The sequence below is a fragment of the Antechinus flavipes genome, chromosome 3 (genome assembly GCF_016432865.1).
Source record: "Antechinus flavipes isolate AdamAnt ecotype Samford, QLD, Australia chromosome 3, AdamAnt_v2, whole genome shotgun sequence".
Taxonomy (NCBI): Eukaryota; Metazoa; Chordata; class Mammalia; order Dasyuromorphia; family Dasyuridae; genus Antechinus; species Antechinus flavipes.
This window is the reverse complement of record NC_067400.1, coordinates 541,803,166-541,819,280: the sequence shown is the minus strand read 5'-3', so window position 1 is coordinate 541,819,280 and position 16,115 is coordinate 541,803,166. Positions and strand designations below refer to the sequence as shown.

Sequence of the window (16,115 nt, the reverse complement as noted above, 5' to 3'; positions counted from 1 at the left end):
AATGAGTCAATAAATGTCCCAGTCAGTCCAGACAGAGTAAAGGAAAATTTTTTTCTGCCCTTAATAGTATTTTATTTTTTTCCAGTTACATGTAAAAATAGTTTTCAACATTCATTTCTGTAAGATTTTGAATTCCAAATTTTTCTGTCTCCCTCCCTTCCCTCCTCCCTACCTAAGATAGCAAGCAATCCCAATATAGGCTATATATGTATAATAATGTCAAACATAGTTCTATGTTAGTCATGTTGTGGGAAAAAAAATCAGAACAAAAGGGAAAATTCACAAGAAAGAAAAAACAAAAAGCAAGTTTAAAAAGTGAAAATAGTATACTTCAAATTACCTTCAGATTCCATAATTCTTTCTCTGGATGTGGATGGCATTTTCCATAAAACTTGAAGTACATTTTTTAGACATAAAAACAATGAATAAAATTGTACCAATTAGTTAAAATAAAAACAATTAACCAGCATACAAAGTTAGATCATCTAATTTCTTAGTAGAGGAAAGATAAGGGACTTTCCAAGTTGGGAAAGGTTAAAGAGTAAGTTTTAGTAGAGTTGGGAGGGGGATGAGTAAGTTTCAGAGTCCTCTATTCCTAAAATAGAAACTTGTTGAGTAATCAAATCCACCTGCATTTATAAGACAATAGATGATGTTTCCCATGGATGAGTAATAGAAAAATAAGATGGAAGAGAATACATGTAGCAATACAAGATGGAGTCAGTGTTCATAAGATAGAATCTAATTGGTTCTTTTGATTCTCAAACTAAACCAAATCCATTTTGTAACTAGTCTCCTTTTTTTTTTTTAATCACATGGGATTTTAAACATAAAATCTTATATTTTATTTTAGCAGAGATTTGAGGGAATATAGGAGTCAGATAATTCCAGGCAAGGGGAAAGATAATGAAAATGCATGGAATTTAGAGATATGATATCTTATTTCAAGAAAAGGAAGTAGGCTTAAATCAAAGAAAATGTGGAGGGAAGTAAAGTTTAAGAAGATTGTAAAGGGAGGAAGGACTCAGGTTGTTTGGGACTTTAAAAACCAAACAAAGGGTTTTTATATTTGATGCTAGAGGTAAGAGGAAGCCAATGGGGTTAACCAGACAGGAAGATGACTCAGATTTAACTTTAGGAAGATCACTTTGACAACTGAATAGAGGACTGGGGGAAAGAGAGGGAATTGGGACAAAGAGACCAACCAGTAGATTCTGAAAAAATTCAGGTGTGAGATGATAAGGGTCTGGACCAAGGTAGTAACAGGATCAAAAAAAGGAAAATACTTCATATTTGCAACTGCCTCCCCTCTAACTTTGACCTGCTGCTCCTAGGTCAGTCCTTTGTAGCTTTACAGAAAGAGTCAGATCATTCTTATGATCTTCATATATTTGAGAATAGGGGTTCTCCCCCAGCTTAAAGAAGAGCTCTTCTGTAGGACTTTACACCCCTCCTTTCTCCCACCTCCTGGTAGCAGAAATACCACCTGAGCACACTTTGCCTCTGGAGGGTCTCGATGGGACAGAGATGTTTCTAGTTGAGAGTGAGGTCACTGTTTGAGCCAGCCAGAGGGCTCATCAATATTACACAATACCTAACCCTTCATTAGTCAGACAAGACTTATGAGTGCAAGCATTTCACAAAGAGCAGACTCTATTTGTAGTGAAAAGAATTTTGCCTAGCCTGTAATCATGTGTAGCTACAGCTGTTAATGGTTCCAAATGGCATTAAGGAATTCTTTCCTGTTGACATTTCATCAGGGAAAAGTGTGTAGTTTTCCCAACAGTAAAGCCAAATATTTATACCACTTAAACACAGGGACTGAAATTGCTGCGTATGTGTAGATTTTCTGTTCAGCAGATAAATGAAATAAATGATCAGTGATTTACTTTAAACATGAATCTGTCTAAAGAAATAGAACCTACTTTCTAATTCAATCCCACAAACATTTATTAAGCACCTAATGTATATAAGGTGAAAGGTAATTCCCTTGGAATCAGAAAGATGGGTTCAAGCTCTAACTCTGACACTTATTAGCTATAGGACCAGGGACAAAACATTTCATTTCTCACTCTACTGGGGAGCTTCTCTAAGATACTAAGTCGAAGAACAGTTTTCGAATTGTTAGGTGTTTGTTTATACCCAGGGGAGTTTTCCACACTGAAGAAATCATAGGTCTAGAAGTAGGTTGGGAGGATGGACGGGGAGGGTAGTCACAAAGGCACAAAACAGTTCCAGACGTCTAGAAGCTTACAATGCAGCTCGGGGAATATATAATCACAGACAAGTAAATACAAGATAATTTAAGGATAGAAACAGCACTGACAGCTTGGGGATGAGGAAAATATTGTGAGTCAAGTTTTGCAAAACTGTGAAATAGATGATGTTTAACTGCGGGTCCTGCCCACCCTATCTTTCACACTCAGAATTTATACTTTTCCTTCTTTATTTCCCTAAAGAATATAATATTATTCAATTTAACAAATACATAAGAACTTATAGGCATTGTAATAATCAATAACAACAATAATAGCTAGCATTCAAAAATCACTTTTTAAATTTAATCTTTACAAGAACCCCATATGGTCTGTGCTATTATTATCCCCATTTTACAGATGAGGAAACTAAGGCTGAGAGAATTTAACTACATAGCTAGAATCTGAGGTTTTTCCCTTCTCTAGGTCCAGCACTCTATACCACCTCACTGTACTGAGTGCTGGGCAACAAATAAAGGTAAGTAGTCTCATGCCTTCATTAGGGATCTTAGTGCACAAAACTCTGAATTTAGATTCTAGAAAACTTTAGATACTTCCCAGCTGCACATCCACAAGTCAGGCACTATGTTTCAGAGACATTTATTATCTGCAAAATAGGGAAAATAACTCCAGCTTCGAATACCTACCTCTAAGGGTTCTCATGAGAACTATTCTCTTCAAACCTTAAAATTCTACAAATATGAGTTATTATGAGTCACAAATATTAATCAGGGATATAGTATATGTGTTGGGGGCAGAAGATGATATAGTTTTGTTTTTGTTGAGGGAATTAGAGAGGGGTGAAATAAAGTGCTAAGTGAAGTCCTTGTCACCTTAATGGCGATTTGGTTAAATCAGCTATGTTGTTCAGCCAGAGGTTCCAGATATTCCTATGAATGTATAATGAAGAAATCTGGAAGGAGAAGACCTTCAGAGTTTCTGACCAAAGCAGAAATGATCACTATTTACCTTCCATCTGAGTCAATCAGTTCCCAAACAATGAGCAAATAGGGCTTGGTCTAGGACCTACTGGTGGCCAATGAGAATCAGATTGATTTTGGTTTAAGGCATGGTCTTTAAGAAAGAAATCTAGCAAGTAAATGCCCAAGATATCGTGGGAGGACTCGAAGGTGCAAAAGAGAAAAAAGAAATGCTTTTCAGAGCATCTGTGGGTAAGGGTGTGGTACTGGTTTGGTTTTGGTTTGGTTTGGTTTGGTTTTTTGGACTAGGTGAAAGAGGAGATCGATTCCTCAATTGCTACCTAGGCTTAATCACTGAATGGGAGTGACCTCAGTCAAACGGAGACCTCAGCTTAGAAAGGCCCAGGTCTCCCTGCATCCAGGGCCATCTCCAGTCATCCTGACCTACATCTGGCCCCTGGACCCAGATGGCTCTGACCTTGCACAGCCCTCCCTCACTTAAACCTAATTCACTCCTTCGATGTCATAATCCTCTTCAAGAACAAAGGACAAAGGACAATGAATGTGTGATCTTACTGGTATGGATGTCCCTCCAATTATCAACCTGACCATTTGGGATGTAATTTATATATTTATAACACATAATATAATACAAAGTAATATTTACTGCAATGAATAATAGTATTTTCCACTTAGTATGTAAGGCGGATCACAAGCCATCTAGGCTTGACCCTTGCTCTAAATGTGAGATCCTTGGCCATTAACCACAAGCCGACACAGGGCTAGAGTATGCCCTGAATCATCTCATTTGTCACATTCTCAGCCAGGGGTAGCTGCATCTTAAACTCTATCTTTAACTATGATCAGAGGGCCTTTGTCTCCCTGAAAGACATTCCAGACACCAGTGAACAGGTGGGAGAGACATTTGGGGAGCCAGGGGGACCATCCCCTTCCAGCTGCTCTCAAACCAACCCAGCTATGTATGGAAAAAGGCCTTCCCCATGGCAGCAGCTGATCTAGTTTTGTTACTCCTGCTAAAGTATTCTTCAAATAGTAGTGACAGCTCTGAAAAACAGTGTCCTTTACTAGAGCAGAAACAAGGAGAGGGAATGATAAATATGCATTTAAAAACAGCGTCCTAGGTTTGTTTTTATAAGGAGAGCTCCTTGGGTTCAGTCAACATCTGCTGTTAGGTATGTATATATATTTGTGTGTGTTGCCTGCATGAGGTATAATTTACATGCATGTTTATGAATATTGAGCTTGCTTAACTGTGAGTTCCCTCCCCCTAATCCCAAACCGTTCAGATTTCTTCCCTCACCTTTGCTTAGAGTTTGCCTGGCCCCCCTTCCTACAATGCAGGGCGTCAGAGGAGTAGCTCCAATTATAACATCCCGGTTGTTATCTGGGTAGGTGGATAGCCTGGGTGCCAACTAGAGCAGGCAACAGCTGTAGGTTCATGCCGATTACCCAGAGGGTCAAGTTCTCCTATGGCACGTACATCAAAGGAGCAGGCATCTGACCAGCTGTCTCCACTGCTCCGGCCCTGCCTCTCCTTAACCTTCCCAAAGCGGCCGTTCTCAGATGACACACAGGTGCAGAAGACGGGGCCGGGAAAGACCATGGGTTTTTCTAAGCCATCTCAGTGTTGGTACAGACCACGGATTATCCCTCCACTTAACCTGCATTGACCACAGCTACCCTATGCCTTCAGACACTCAAGCAGTCAGTGGTGGGCTCCTGGCCACCAGCCCCTGAGAACAAGATCCAGTCACTGAGACACTGAGTCTGAAAGTAGTTTCTACTTCTTTAGAAACATCAGTGTTGAATGGCTACCACAACTTTTCTGTGTTTTGGTAAAAAACTTAATTTGTTTACAGATTAAAAAACAGTCTAATAATCAGAAACATAGTCTTCTTCTTCCTCTCTCTCTTCACTAAGGAGCACCTCTCCTCTGAACCCATCGTTATAAAATCTAGATTCAATCCTAGAGGACTTGATGGTTTCTAACGAGAGAAGTCAGAGTCCTTTTCTCCACTCTTTGGCTCATTAAATACTAACTCTGGCATCCATGGAAAAGTTACTTAAACTTAAATCTGGTCCTACTTCAAATTGGAAAGTAGAAAGGTACTCAAAAGAAGAACCAAATAGGACAGCTATTTTCTTCCTGCACTCAATGCCAAGGTTATGATCCTGAAAGAGTAGAAGGATGGAGATGCCTTAAATAGAATTGGGGAATAGTGAAAGAGGAGAAGGTATGTGGGGGAAGATGAGTTCAATTACTCTAGCCCAGTCTCTCTCCTTCTCTTCTTTTCTCTTCCTCTGAAATATCTCAAGTGATTCTGCAGGCATTTCAATATCCAAAAGATTGGGAATTACTGATTTATAGCAACAGGAATATTACTCTATTAAAGTAATAAAATAATATGGACTGAACAATAAAGAGAAGTAGCAGAGGGAGAAAAAAAAAGGATTGAAGCAAAGCACGACGACTTTTGAGTCTCAATAAATTTTTTAAAAAACAACCATTAGGGTTCAGTAGATAGAGTACCAGCCCTGAAGTCAGAAGGACCTGAGTTCAAATTTGACCTCAGACACTTAACACTTCCTAGCTATGTGACTTAGCCCCAATTGGCTCAGCAAAAACAAAACAAAACAAAATCAAAAATCAAGCAAAAACCCAACCATTAGCAATAATTATAACATCATAACATTGAAATTTGTGCTTCAAAGATAAAACAATTCACATTTCCATACCACATTAAAGCTTCTATAGCATTTTCTTTACAACAAACCTGTGAACTAAATAGTACAAGTAGTGTGAACCCCAGATAAGGAAACTGAGGCTCACAGAGAGGTAAAGTGACTTGTCCATGGTCACATAACCAGTCAAGGTCAGTACTGGAATCCAAATTTATATCCTATGGCTCTACATCTTCCTTTCTTCCACTATGCATTGTCACAGTAGAGAGCTAGAGTACACCAAGTGATTATGGTTGTATAGCCCTTCCTTTTCTCTTCTTCCCTAGGCAACCTAAAAGTATTCTTTTTGAGAAGAAATGTGTAAAAGACATGGTGATGTCAGGAAAAGACTGTACTTCCCAGAATGCTATGAGTGAAGGAAGTGACAAGGTGAGACGACTGGGAGAGAAAAATAGGAAGAAGGACAAAAAAGGGAGACATATTTCCAAAAGAATGGGAGATATAGATAGCATTTGTCATTGTGGCAAGCAACAACAAGGTCTCCTAAGCCAAATTCAGGGTCTACAGTGATTGATCGAAGCTGGCAAAAGGGGGAAGTATAGTACAGTGGAAAGAGCAGCTGGCCCCTGGAGTCAGGTATACCAATTTCAAATCTCTAGAACCCAAAGTCCATGGGCTAAGCCTGTTCTGGTAGACAAAGACAGGACATGTGCCTCTCATTCCTTTCCCTCACAGTGAAGGAACTTCCTAGTGAAGATGTGAAATTGGTATCAGACCTAGTTTTTATTCCCATTATTATCCATGTGTGTATGTGTTTAAATATAACCTGCATATATTAAAAAATGTATAAATGCATGTATTAAAAATGTGAAAATGTATAATTTTTAATTATACAATTAAAATTGTATTTTACAATACAATGCATACTGGCTGCCTTGCTTACTTGCAGGTGAGATGACCTGAATCCCCTGGGACTGAACCAAATTCTGATATTTCCAGGATAGCCCTGGGAATCAGCACCAACTCTAGAGAGATATTATTACTGATATACATTCTAAGCTGAATTGGTTCTATCTGTCTTTATCAACAAGTTGGTTGAAAGATAGGAAATTGGTCTTTCATTCTATAAAGTTCTCTCAAGGATGGGTTGATTATTTTCTTCTAAGAGAATGTAAGATGTCCTTAGCAATGATGTACATTCTGATCTCAAAAACATTGAAAAGGCCATGAACTTTCTACTGTGTTCTTGGCACACATATACAAAGCAGATAAGTCTGGAAAATTTCTCCCAAACTGAGGATTAGAGTGAAGGTGAAGCAAGGGACCCTTCTCCCCTCTCTTAATGTGGTAGAATGCCCTGGCTCTAAAAGCCTCTGGGTGGTCTTGGTCCACAAATGGATCTCCTGGCTGAGATAGTCTGCCCATTCTCATGGGAGCCCCATGAATCCAAGGGCAACCTCATTTAACTATGACCTTGATCTCCTCCCCATCTGCACTCCTAAAATACAGAAACTTCACTGAACAACAACAGGGACACAAGATACAATGAGCCAAGCAAATTGTAGGAAGGAAAATGATCCACTTTGCTGTGGATAGAAGTCTGGCTGCTGAGCTCCCATCAAACACAGACAGTACTTCTTCAACTTCAGAAGCCACTAGAATATTCAGTTTTATGCAGCAACCTACAGAATTAAAACTCAATTAATTGCTCATAGTTCAAAATAGAATGACCTGGGCCCCAGAGAACAGCTGACCCATGGGTAACAGGGATGCACCTCTGTAACATGTGGACAACATTGCATAAGAATACCATGCTACATGCAAGGTAGCAGAGAACCAATGAGCTCGCGTATAGCAGATAAAGATATAGAACCCATATCTAACAGTTTAATCTTGGGCCACAGAGACTTGGGCAGCTGATATTGCAGGTTTAGATAGATTTAGAAGTCTCCAAAAAAGTCTGTAATTTCCATCTTTGTAAGGAGAAAGAGAATGACTGTGGCTAGTACCTCACTTCTTTACTCTCCTAATTCCAAGAGGTATATTGGGCTAGATTTTTGTCAGTCTATTTTCAATCTAGAGGTTTGATGCTTTGGGCTGTGAGGGGGTAATGGTTCAGGATAAAAATCATTTTCTCTGGTTCATTCCAAAGGGGAAGGAAGCTATTAGCTTACTCTTAGTCAGCAGAGCTCCCTACTTTTAGTTCATTACACTAAAGACAATCATGGAGTGAGCAAGCCTATTTATCAAAGCGTGTAATAAGGAAAGTAGTAATCACAGAAATTACACAGATTTGTTTTGAACATTGAATAATAATAGTTAGCATTTATGTAGCACCTATTATGCTCTAGGCACTGAGGTAAGCACTTTTCAAATATTATTTCATTTGATTCTAAGAGCAATCCTGGGAGGTAGGTACTTTCATTTTCACCATTTAAAGTTGAAGAAATTGTGGCAAACAGATTAAGTGACTCAACCAGCATCTTTTTAGGTAGTAAGTATCTAAGAAAAACACAGATTTTTTTTGACTTCAGGCCTGGTGTCCTACCTACTGCACCTTCAGCTACCTCTATATAAAAGAATACATGAGAAGAAAGGAGGTCTGCAATACAGAAGCAAGATGAAATCTCAGCTCAATCAAGTAAATAATATTTTGAAAGAAGCCTATCTTTAGTAGCCTCTGGGGTTGTAGACAGTAGGAATCAAAAGACATCTTGTGGGAAGAGCATGGGCAGAGATTTTCCCATATCTTTATAGTTCTGAGGAGGTTTTCCACTAGATAAGTGGAAAAGATAAGAAAGATAAGAGTCTTTAAAGGTACAAATTTTCCCTGAGGAGCTTCTTTGGCTGCATCTTAAAAGTTTTGATTATTATGTCAATATTAGGACAATTGTTTTTAATAAGTACTTGCCAATTCTTAGGATCACCTCTTCTTTCCAATACATCATTCTTTTAATAATCCATCTAGCTCCATACAGAGCATTCAAAGTCTATATCTTGCTTCTAGCCCAGCCTCTCTCTTCTCCTGAAATATCTCATCAGGATTCTTACCTACGCCATATGCAGTCTCATGGGTGGGAAGTCTCTATGTCAATTAAGAATCATGTCTCCCTGTATATATGCAATGTAACAGGACTAGGTCCCTGAATCTAAGCCCTTTCCAGGGACACATTTGCTCTGGATCTATTCAATAGATTCCTTTGGAAAAAGACATGTTTAACTAGGAACCTCTGGTTGATCTATATGTTCCACCACTACCTGTTCCCCCCTTGTAATGGATTATATCAAAGAAGATTGGCCATTAAGCCACAAAAACTAACCATTCAGTGGATTTTAAAGTGAGAAAAAACTTTTATTCTTAATCCCTTTTGTCTGTCCCCTAAATATGTGAATAAGGATTCAGTTCTTCCTTGAGCTTTTCGTATTGGGGGTCAGGAGCTCTTCCACATGTGGCTGTAGCAAGTTGGAGTGTCTGAGAGTCCTTAACCTTCCTAACTGGGCCCACATGTGAACACGAATATAGGCCTCTGTTCTTTGTCTAATTGAGCTTTTTTTTCTTCCCTCCTTTTAGGCGAAAGAATATTGGGACAGCCATAAGCTTGTGAATCTTAAAAGTTTAGGAGACCAAGTTACCACAAGTTCAATGACTGGAATCAAGTTCAGAGCTGGAGTGCCAGGAAAGCCCTGAAGAATGGGAGCCACATTATTTTAAAGGCATCCTCTACTTACTGATTTGTTCTTTCTCTGTTTTGTTAAAAATCTTTAAAAATGTAAATTGTCCCTTAGGAGCTTCTTTGGCTGTATACTAAAAGTTTTGATATATTATATCAATGTTAAGACACTTGTTTGTAATAAATACTTGCCAATTCTTACAATCACCTCCTCGTTTCCAACACATCATTCCTTTAATAATCCATCTAGCTTTTTATCAAACATCAACGTAAAGCTTCCTGGCCTATAGTTTGAAGTATTACCTTCTTTGAAGATTGTAATCTGGGCCCTCTTCTCTAGTTCTACTCTTTCTTGGTGACTTCATCAGTTCCCATGGACTTAATTATCATCTCTAGGCAAATGACTGTAAAATGAGCTGGAGAAGGAAATGGCAAACCACTCCAGGATCTTTGCCAAGAAAAGCCCAAAATGGGGTCACAAAGAGTCAGACATGACTAATCAACTAAACAACAACAAAATGTACACAATTGTTAGCAAGTTGACTCCTTCACTAGAATGTGAGCTCTAGGGGAGGAGAGGAAATGTTTTGATGGCACAGTGGACAGAGTGCCAGGACTGGAGTCAGGAATACTCATCTTCCTCAATTGTGTAACTATGGACAGCTCATTTAATCCTCAGTTTCCTCATCTGTAAAATGATCTGGAGAAGAAAATTACAATATCTCTGCCAAGAAAATCCCACACGGGGTTACTAAAACGTGGACCTGACTGAACAATAATATCTAGCACAAAGGACAGAGAGAATTTTTTTCATAAACCTAGCGAGCATTCTCCACAAATACACAGTCTCCAAAGAAAGAATGGGCTCAAACTGCATTCAGAAAGAGGATCACAACATAGTATTTCCACTTTTTTGTTGTTGTTTGCTTGATTTTTTTTCTTTCTCATTTTTTTCCTTTTTGATGTGATTTTTCTTGTGCAGCATGATAATTGTGGAAATATGTTTGAAGAATTGCATGTTTAACCTATACAAGATTATTTGATGGAGAAGGGTGGGGGGGGGAGGGGAAGAGAAGAAAAATTTGGAACACAAAGTTTTGCAAGGATGAATGTTGAAAATTATCTTTGTATGTATTTTGAAAATAAAAAGCTATTATTTAAAAAAAAAGAATGGGCTCAGACTTAGAGTATAATGGTAGTAAGGTACACATGTAATATTTATTTGTGACATGATCAATTCACAACTTCTGGGACTGAAAGACCTGGAAGCTCTTTCATCATATAGCTAGAGAGACTTAGAATCTAGAATCTGTTGGGTAGATTGATTAGTGGGCTCCCAGGAAAAGGACAGAAAATCATTTTCCTCCCCACCTCTATATACCCACTATAAACTCCTTGATATCAAAAACTGTTTCCTTTTTCTCTTTGTATCCTCAATGCTTAGCATGATGCCTAACATATAATAGGCATTTAACAAATGCTTATTGATTTGAATTGATTTAGTGACCTGTCTCTTAACTCTGTCATTTAATAACTACTTAAAAATAAATGAAAAAAAAAAGTCACTTGGGAATAATACCAAGGAAACATGCTGTTGGGCAGAGAAGCTAACCTGTACAATTCTAATATTGGCTCTGACTCAACTTTTACTTAAAGCCTTGAATAAGTATTCATTAATTTTCTCTTTGCCTTGATTTCCTCATCAGTAAATTGTGGATAATAATACTTACCTCACCTTGAATATTACTTAGTGATTATAGTATGCTTTGAGGTCTATAGATGAAAGGCTTTATCCAAAGCATAGTGTTATTAGTGTATTATTGTTACCATTTCTTTGTTTATGGGAGATGAAGTGATATAATTCCTATGTAAAGTTTTCGGGTACTTAGATTTTCTTCCTCTGTAATTCTTCTATTTTCATAAAAATAACAGCATTTCTTTTTGAGATCATGCTGTCAAAAGCTGAGAAATAAAATGGTATAATATTTTCCCCCTTTTTGATGATGTTTACTTGCTTGTTTTTTTTTTTTTCTTTCTCATTTCCCTTCCTTTTTTATCTATTTTTTTTTGTGCAGCATGATAGATGTGGAGATATATTTAGAAGGATTGCACATGTTTAATCTATGTTAGATTGCTTGCTGTCTGGGGAAGTCGGGAGGTGAAAGAAGGATGTGGAGCATGGGGTTTTGCAGGGGTGAATGTTAAAAACCACCTTTGTATATATCTTGAGAAATAAAAAGCTATTATTGAAACAAAAAAGAAAAAGAAAGAAAGAAAATGGGAGGCTAACTACTATGTCCAGAAAAAAATCTCTTTATTCACTAATTTGCTTAGATATAATCCTGAATAGGGGTTCTTAATCTTTTTTGTGTGTGTCATGGATCCCTTTAGTGAATGTACCCCTTCTAGAATAATGTTTTAAAGTACATAAAATAAAATACAGAGGGTTACAAAAGAAATAAATTGCATTGAAATGCAGCCATCAAAGTATTTTAAAAACAAATTCTTAGAATCTAAATAAGGTACTCCCACCATTTGTATAGTGAAAACAGAGTAGAAAATATATGATGGGAAAAGTGTTGGATTATAGAAAAAGGATCTAGATTTGAACCTTAGCTCTGTTACTTCCTACTGATGTGCTCATGAACAAACCACTTCAACTTTGAGCATCTATTTGAGGTCCGTTCTAGCTATGAATCTGATGATATAACTAGATGCAATAGTAATATTCTACAATAGCATTTTCAAGTATTCTATTGGTAGACACCCCCAAAATAGATTTGAGATGAAAGAATAGGGAAAGGAAAGAGGGAACTAGCTGTTATCTGAAAACTGGCTTTTCAATAATGTCTTTTAATTGACAATAATGTCAATAGTGTCTTTTCAATAATGAAATAAAGTACCATTTTTCTCAAGTGTCTGCTAAGTGCTATGGAAGATTCAAAAGATCTATAATACATGATCTCTACTCTCAAGGAATTTATAATTTGAGTATTCAGATCTAAATGCATAAAATGCTAATCTGTATAATATTGATATGAAGGAGTTCAGAGAAAGGAGAAATCAGTGAGGGCCAAAATAGGTAAGGTTTCATGACGTTCATGGAAATTAACATATATCTTGAAGGAAGAGTGAGATTTGAATAGGCAGAAATTACAATAACTACTAAAATAAGAGAAAGAATAGATACAGTATTTTAAAAAGAACAGTGAGGACCCTAAGTTAGTTGGAGAATTAATTAATTAAAATTAATTAAGCTTAAGATTAGTCTTCCAAGAGTGTTCAAGATGGATTAACTAAGAGAACAGACTGGAATTAGTATAACTATCCATAATGTTGTTGCAATAAGCCTGGTAAGGAATGGAAGACTTAAGCCAGTGTGGTGGCTTTGAAAATGGAGAGAAAAGGCTAAATCCAAGAGATTTCAAAAGAAAAGAATACAGGTCTTGATAAGTAACTGAATAAATATAGAGGAAAAAGAGAAAGGCAAGGCAGTTCTGTCTTCAAGATTTCTAGCCTACGAGACAGAAAGTGAGGTAGTACTATTGATAAAAACTGGAAAGTTGAGAAGATTAGGGGGAGAAATGGTAAATTTTTGTTTCTTACACATGTTGCTTTTGAGAGGATGAAGGAAAACCAAGGTTACAGAGAAAAATTAAACATGATATCTAGAGTCTAAAAGAGAGCTATAACTATAAGAATTATAACTCTTCCTCTCTAGAGAGAAAAAAAAATTTCTGACACCCCTCGCAAAACAATTTTACTTTCCTCAAATAGTCAATTTTTCTTTAGAATTTCCCAATTTTCTAACTGATTGGAGATAAAGCAAGTTAGATTACTTGTCACTAAGATTCCCCTACAAACTGAACTCAAGTCCAAGTAAGTCCAGAGTTAGTTGAATCATGGACTACAAAAATAATGATCACCTAATGAAAAGTCACTGGAATGATGTAATATTGCCCATATGCACTCTGTGCTTTTGATTGCCTTGATTCCTTACCCATGTTAGGGGCTTAGCCACTCACCACTCTGATCAGAAACAGGACAGAGATCTAGACATTAGACATTATAACCCACGTCAGTGAAAGTCCCTCTTAGTGGATTCTCCTATCAGAAAGGAGAAAAGAGGGCATGTATACTAAATGAGAAATTTAATAACTTAAGGGAATTGGAGATGAAAATTTATGACTAGGTAGGCATGTGCAAATCTGTCCAAAAAGCTCAAAAAGTCTGAATTTAGTATTACTCATGAGTGATAGGGAGTGAGTTCCTTATAGAAGTTAGAGCTAAAAGGGCCCTTAAAATCTAGCTAACCTAATATTATCATTTTATAAATTAGCCCAATAATCTTACTTTATAAATAAGTAAATAGTACCAAAAAAGGAAATGCTCTGCCCCTTGATAGTAAATATGAATACAGGTTTTCTGACACCCATCTGGTGGCTTTCTACTATACTTGACCCAGAGTTTTTAAATCCAATTATCTTTTTATTATATGTATGTGCTTATCCATTGAGAAAGAAAAGAAAAGATAAAGAATACACAGATTGCTGTCATCTGTATATGCTCAGGAAATTGAAATTAATTTTAATTCTGTCCAAATACATTCCAAAGTCAAAAAGGAATGATTTTCTCCTACTGTACACTATTTTGGATTATTCAAGACACTGATAGTCTATCAACTAGCATTTAATGAGGCAATTACTCTGTACTAGACACTATGCTAAGAGCTTGGATACAACGGCAAAACAAAATAAAACAAAACAAACCCAATCCCTACTTTGAGAACCTCCTAGGCTCTCTCCATTAGCACATTTGATTGAGCATTGAGTATATGACAAAGCCCTGACATGAAGTGCCATTGAATGTAGTGGTACATATACCCTCCTCAACGCATGGAAGATGTGATATGGTGAGAGTAGGAGGGTTGGGGTTTCAAAAGGAAATATAATTTTCTAAAATGCTTTGCACATTTGTTGATTGACTTAGTGATCACATATACTCACCCAAACCTTCCAGTAGGATTGTGATTCCAAGTCAGTTTGCAAGGAACTTATCTAGGAAAAACAATTAGACTCAGTTTAGAATTAAATGTTGGCAGAGGATAGAGATTAATTGGGCATTCAGGTGACTAATCAAATTGGAGAAATTCTTCCTTTTTTTGAGTTGTTATAAATAAATGGGAGAGGGAGACATTTTTTTCATTCTCTTTCCCCAAGAAATATCCAGATAAAACATTTGCCTTCTCTCAGAATTTCCATTTTTCAAAATAGAAGCTGATTTTCTTGCCCATGTGGGTGTTGTCTCAGAATGAGAGCAGAACATTCCTGACCTGCAGGCGAACTCCCGGGGTCAAAAAATGACAGGAAAGTCTGTAATTGCAGTTAAAGGCTGGGGGAGAAGAAGGTAAGAAGGGAATTTAGAGGACATTCCATATATATTAACTCTACAGTAATACCCTTGTATATGTTTTTCTTCTAACCCTCCCTCCCCAAATAAAAAGATCAATTAATTCATTAAAAAAAAATAAGAATGAATTGAGGTTGTTGGCTTTTTTGCATTAGTTACATATCTCAGGCATTCTGTTCTCAGGATATGTTTGCTACTTCAGGAAAAGGTATAAGTAATCATGATGTCAGTCGTATGATTGAAAGTTTGTTCGGGATCTTTCCTCAAGAGGAGTACTCAATGGTACAAAAGTATTTCTTTAATTCTGTACCCATCCTCTGTAAACTAGGACAAATCAGAACTGGCTTAGACAAAAATATGAAACTGGCTAAGTTTGTTTCCCGTTTAAGTGTGTGACCTTCCATCTCCTTTTTAATAGTCATTTCCCATCACCTAATGATCCTTTTCCTATTCCTTAAACTCCACTCCCCTCACCAGAGCGCTGGCTATGAAGTCCAGAAAATGTGAGTTGAAATCTGACCTCAGACACTTAAGAGCTCTATGACCCTGAGTAAGGCACTTAACCTCTGTCTGTCTCGAGTTTCCTTAACTCTGAAATGATGATAATAACAGCGCCTACCACGTAGGATTGTTATGAAGATCAAATGAGATAATATTTGTAATATATTATTAATAATAAATATAATTTATTATATAATAAACATTTATTCCCTCCTTGCTAGAGTCCCATGCTTTCCTATGCTCCCCTATCTAGGTCTGCCCTGCATATTTGCAAATAAATTATCTTTTCTTACCCCATACTCTCAATTCATCAAAATTTCCATTGCTTCAGTTCTAGATTCTGATGTCAAGTAGAAAGCAAAATGATTATATTAATTCATGCTACTGTGTTAAGTACTAATAGCCTGGCTTGTGACATGAACCAACCTTCCTAGGGGATTTACATTTTAAAAGGCAAGTCAAATCAAGTCAATAAGCATTTATTAAGAGTTTACTGTATGCCAAGCATTGTAATGAGCTGTGGAGATAAAAAAAAAAAAAAAAGCAAAAGTAATCTCTGACGGAAAATGCCATCTGTATCCAGAGAGAGAACTATGAAGACTGAACTTGGATCAAAGTGTACTATTTTCATCTTTTCTTTTTCTTTTGTTTTGTTT

The 16,115-nt window shown here is 37.0% G+C and overlaps 1 long non-coding RNA gene across 1 annotated transcript in view; it reads left to right on the top strand.

Annotated features, from left to right (window-relative positions):
• The window catches only part of LOC127555190 (uncharacterized), a 49,732-nt gene extending 37,842 nt beyond the window's left edge, over positions 1 to 11,890 (top strand). The window contains exon 3 of the long non-coding RNA XR_007952177.1: positions 9,450 to 11,890. This is a non-coding gene — a long non-coding RNA (uncharacterized LOC127555190). The remainder of the gene's footprint in view (positions 1 to 9,449) is intronic.
• The last annotated feature ends 4,225 nt before the right edge of the window (positions 11,891 to 16,115 follow it).